Here is a 6,076-nt window from a genome sequence, read left to right as displayed (position 1 = left end):
AGCGGTGTGTAAGTTCATGTTTAAGTTAGAAAACCTCCACAAGCCTAAAAACCTCCATAATTAGATGTCTCTCAGAACTTGGCTGTGACTGACAGAACTGATCTCCACAGTAGAGTATTTTATTCAACAGACTGAACAACTATTTTCTCATAGAAGTCTTTGGAAGTTCACTTCACTCAGCAAAAACCCTCGCCACCTTGTTCCATATTTACCTCTGGGAGTCTAACTCTAATGTGAGTTTGCAGTGTACTTGATGGAGGGTGTGTCTGTCACTCCAGGCCATCCAGTTACCACGCTGTACAACTCATCTGCTCCTCATTGTTCATTCCATCAGATGAAGACTACATGAGGAGGAGAAGTTACTGTAGATCTGTCATGGCAACACAGTCTTAGGAATCTCACTGGAGGACGTGTCATTGTGTACACTCCGATAAATGACGATGTCCTATCCCTAAAAATGTCCATGTGGTTAGTTCTCCTACGCCCTCAGTCCTGACAGTGATATGTCCGTCTCTCTCTCTCTCACACCTTTATCTCTGTGAATCCCCAGTGATAAAGAGAGAGAATGTTGTCTGTCCAACCCCCACCTGAGACTCATTTATCTAATGACAATTGTTTCCAGTATGTTTTGACCCAATGTGTATTTTGTTATCAGAAGATCAGTTAATCATCTCCTTACCATACTGTAATAACTTGAGCTAAAACTAAACAGTGTTTGGTGGGTCACTGATTGGTCCACATCATCAAAATGTGCACCAAGCACACATTTCACAAGATAAAAAAAGTCATACTCGCTGGGACTAATCTAAATCACAGACCAATCTTATTTTTTCAATCCACAGCACTTAAATCAAATAATTATGTAATCATGTTGTCAATCTCTGTCCATCTCTACAGGCTTCTCCTCCTCTTCTCTTGAAGCAAGCTAAAACTGCCAAGAGAAAACATGCTATGGAGTAATGGTAATTGTAACAATTCTCCATAATAAAATAAAAATGATGGTAATGATTTCGATATATTATTTAGCCCTCAATTTTTATCTGACACAATTAACCCTAGTTGAAGCATTTGTTATCTGCATACGTTGAATGGGTAAAGTAAGGATCAGATGTCATGCAAAGAAAAGATAACAATCACAGAACGATTGGCGTGTATAAGAATGCATTCTTTAAATGAATCCACTTTCTGAAGTCCTATCTCAAGATATCAACCTAAGCTTTTCTTATACTGTGTCATGTCCAATCAGTTATCCTGAACAGAAATAACATGTTTTCTTTCTGTTCTTATTGAAGCATATTGCTGAACACTTGTCAACATTTGATGAGACTAACCATACAAATTCAGCTAAAATGTCAAACATGTATTCTCCCAGGCGGCTCACAGAGTTAACACTGAAGAACAGTGGAACATGTTCTGATCTATGTTCTGATCTACTGGCCTCTCTTTAATCCAGGGATAGAGCTCTGGTATGGAGCCCTGTGAACAGCTAGGAGAGATGTCCAGCTGGCCTTTACCGGCCCAAAGCTAGTTAGACTAAGACCCTTTAACCAGCTCAGAAGATGATTTGCGGCTTAGGATAATTACAAACAGGACTAAGAGGTGACTTATTAAAACAATGTCACATGGCATTAGGAGAAAATAGAATTAGATGGACCCAGGGGGAAGCCCTAATCTTATTTGGATTCCAGAATACCAAGTTAAATCCCACACACAAGTCTGTCACAAGCCATTTACGCTCAGTTGTTCCTTCATTTCAGCATTTTGTCATGACAGACATAAGATTCTCTGTGAGAGGGAGGGCATTGAAAGTCAAAGACAGCATGTCTGTGGTTGCCAGTGCATCCCGGGAGAAAGGGAGGACATCTGCTGTCATTCCACAGCTATAAGCCTCATGTTGTGAAGAGGTAGGGGTGGTGACTACAGTAGTGGCCGCTTAAAGATGGCCTCGCTATAGAAGTGGGCAGCTCAGATACCCCACAGTTCCCAGGAGATGTGGCGAGCACAAAGCTCAATGGAGCTGAAGATGGGAAGTCATCAAACCAGGCCTCATGCCAGCCCATCAGCCCACTCAGAACAGTGTCATAGAGGGGAAGAGGCAACAATCTGAACAGGATCGTCTGACTGCCTGGATGGAGCAGCATAATGGACTGTGACTCCGGCACCCAGGGTTTCTGAGATTGATGTAGGCATATAAAAGTTTGAAATACTTTTGAGAGATACTTTTTCATAATAACAGTATATTGAAGACCAGTTAGCCTTACAACAATTAGTGCTTATTGTGCTTTCATTATGCTTTCATTTTATGAAGTCCATTATGCTTCAATGTGTTTTTTACATTTTTATTCAGTAATGTGGATATGATTCTGAAGTCTACATAAATATACTGTATTTGTATTTATTATGGATCCCCATTAGCTGCTGCCAAGGCAGCTGCTACTCTTCCTGGGGTCCATCAAAATTAAGGCAGTTATACAACTGTAAGTGATGTTGTTGTTGTTCTCTTAGCCAGGCTTCTTTAACTACAACTTAGTGATTTGCAAAATGTTCCAAAATGATGGGGTAATATGTATCGGCCAGCACTGAGATACAGAGAGGTTGCAGGCACAGGTGTAGCAGCAATATTGATGTTACACAGGAAACAGAAACTGCTTGTTTACTACTTGATGTACTGTAGCTACTTGACAACATGCTCAGTAAGGTTCTCCTAACTATATATCTCTGTCTGTCATGACAACAACACAAAGCATATTGAAACAACAGGCTACTGTACAGAATGGTATATTTCTTCATCATATTCATTAGCCTTTGAGGCAGTAAATGAAATGACAAGCCTGATAGACTAAGCAGGTCTTGTGAGCCCTGCCTGGACATGTCTCTCCTCTGACAGAATTCTCTACCACCTGTCTCTCCACCTTCCCTCTTTGATGGGTGTCTCAGCAATAATAGATTCAACATTCTTTCAGATTCCATTCTGTGTTCCAGACCCAGGATACTATTCCGTAAGAATGGGTCAATGAGACACCTAGAGGAGAAAAACATATTCTGGTGTGGGTTTCAGTTTTCAGTGGGAAAGATAGCATTGCCTAAAGCACAGAGCATCCTTACCTGGATCCCCTGGAATGGGCTGGGCTGATATTGCCTTAAACTGCTGTGTGTCTGTCACTCATGGAGTAAGATATGTGCACAGAACTCCCTCTCATGTGAGGTGCCCCAGGGTGCATAGCAATGTGAAACTGTAGAGCCATTGTGTTTTTACAAGGACAGCAGATATAGTCTAGTACCTGGCTATCATACATACTTCTCACTGGAGTGACTGAGAATTACTTTCTTCAGAGAAAGAAGTAGCACATTATTATTTTATCAGCACGTCTTCCTGTGAAAAGAAAAAGTGGATAGACTGTATGAGGCAATATTCTCATTTAATAAATAATCATAATTTCATCAGAAGTGCAAAACTTTCCCACAGGAATTATTTGAAATATGTATCATGCATTTCATGAAGGGAGGTGATACATGACAGCTCTAACACATCCAGAGTAATCATACAGGAGAATAAATAACAACACAATTTGCATGACCTATTTGGGCTATTGCTTCTGACTAAAAGTTGCAATCGAAATGTATTCTAAAAGGATAAACATGGGATATCACTTTGTAATTTGTTAGAATTGTATTCTTGATTTGAGCAATGCAAAGGGAAACGCCACTACAACATACTGTACTGTACTACAACATACTGTACTGTACTACAACATACTGTACTACCACATCCTGTTCTGTACTACAACATACTGTACTGTACTACAACATACTGTACTACTACATACTGTACTACTACATGCTGTACTGTACTACTACATACTGTACTGTACTACAACATACTGTACTACCACATACTGTACTGTACTACAACATACTGTACTACCACATACTGTACTGTACTACAACATACTGTTCTGTACTACAACATACTGTACTACCACATACTGTTCTGTACTACAACATACTGTACTGTACTACTACATACTGTACTGTACTACAACATACTGTACTACCACATACTGTACTGTACTACAACATACTGTACTGTACTACAACATACTGTACTACTACATACTGTACTACCACATGTGTACTGTACTACCACATACTGTACTGTACTACTACATACGGTGCTGTACTACTACATACTGTACTACCACATACTGTACTGTACTACAACATACTGTACTATACTACAACATACTGTACTGCACTACTACATACTGTACTGTACTACAACATACTGTACTACTACATACTGTACTGTACTGCACCATACTGTACTACCACATACTGTACTACCACATACTGTACTGTACTACTACATACTGTACTGTACTACAACATACTGTACTGCACTACCACATACTGTACTGTACTACAACCTACTGTACGACCACATACTATACTACCACATACTGTACTACCACATACTGTACTACTACATACTGTACTGTACTACTACATACTGTACTGTACTACAACAAACTGTACTGCACTACCACATACTGCACTACATTACTACATACTGTATAAACTTACTTACTTACTTACTGCCAAAAGAGCTTTATCCAGGGGATCACACAGACCAAGGCATGACACAGCCTAATTATATTAGTACATGTTTAACAAATTCTATCTGACAGTCAGGGATCATCATTAACCTTCCTTAGATGTGGGCCAAATAGACACAAACTGTATGTGTTGATGAAGAACAGTTCAATCTGAGACCAAACCTTGTGAGGATATAGTAGGCTAAGTCCTCTATGGTGTACTATACAGTTCTCACCAAGATCCTCATTGGAAATTGTCTTGAGGTTGGAGGAGATTGACAGCATGCATTCATCTCCCTTTTAAAAGCGTCCTATTTTATTGCTCTTATATACAGCATCCGCTATGGCTATGGTGTCTCTGATTAAGAGTAAGTACTGTAGGCTATATCAATGTATGTATACAGTACAGTCCACTTGACTGAATAGGTGATGAGATGACGAAAGTCTGTGATTTATGTTGTTTATCTTTAAGGCGCAGAAATAGAAATGGGAATATTGTATCAGTGTGGCTATACATCACTGACACAAAAAGTGTCTATCAGACAGCACTGCCATTATACCCACCGAGTGGCTCTGCTCTGTCATTGTCTATGGGTCCTGGTAGGGAATAGGGTGCCATTTGGGATGCCAAATTGTCTAAGGCTGCACTAAAACTATATGCACATTTCTTGGTTGAACAATTGCTCTATTGACAGATCATATAAATTATGTTTTTAGACAAATGTGTAATTTACACATATCTGTCAAACTTTCACTGGATCTAGTGTCTCTGCTAGATCTAATCTGTGGCAATCTTGTCCATGGAATTATAATTCTCTTGCCCAATTCGCTGGATTCAGTTGACCCAATTTGTGGACAATCAATTGTTCTTCCGCTTCTTCAATCTTTGATGAAAATATTTCAGTCTCTCATCTTTAACCCCTATTGATCTGTGGTCAAAATGAATCCCTTTAGCCCCATAAAGATTTAGCTGTACGCAATATGAAGAGCTGTGAACCATAGAGAGGATGCTTCAAATCCTTTCCTACAATATGTTACCTGAAAACACATTTGATAATGTACTCCTGAGTCCCAAATGGCTCCTTATTGTCTATACTGTATAGTGTAGGGAAATAGAGACTCTGGTGTAGTGCACTAAATAGGGAATAGGGTGCAATTTGGAACTAACCCTACCCCTCTCATACTGTAAATCCCCACCACAGGGAAATTATTTATAGGATGAAATGCAGTTTCTTTCTTTCTCTTGGTTTTATGACTGAGAACAGGGTTTATCTTTAGTTGAATTGCTCAGGAAATTACTGGGTGCAGACCATTCAGTTCAGGCAGCTTATTAAGTCTTGTTACTCAGAGACCAGATATAGACTTTACCTGACAGTGAACAGAAACATATAAATGCAATTATTCTATTTTATTCATAATACCTGTTACAAGATTTTACTTTTTACTGAAAATCTGTTAATTGTTGTAAAAATCTTATTTTT

Source organism: Salmo salar, chromosome ssa09 (genome assembly GCF_905237065.1).
Source record: "Salmo salar chromosome ssa09, Ssal_v3.1, whole genome shotgun sequence".
NCBI classification, from domain to species: domain Eukaryota; kingdom Metazoa; phylum Chordata; class Actinopteri; order Salmoniformes; family Salmonidae; genus Salmo; species Salmo salar.
This window is presented reverse-complemented; position numbering follows the sequence as displayed.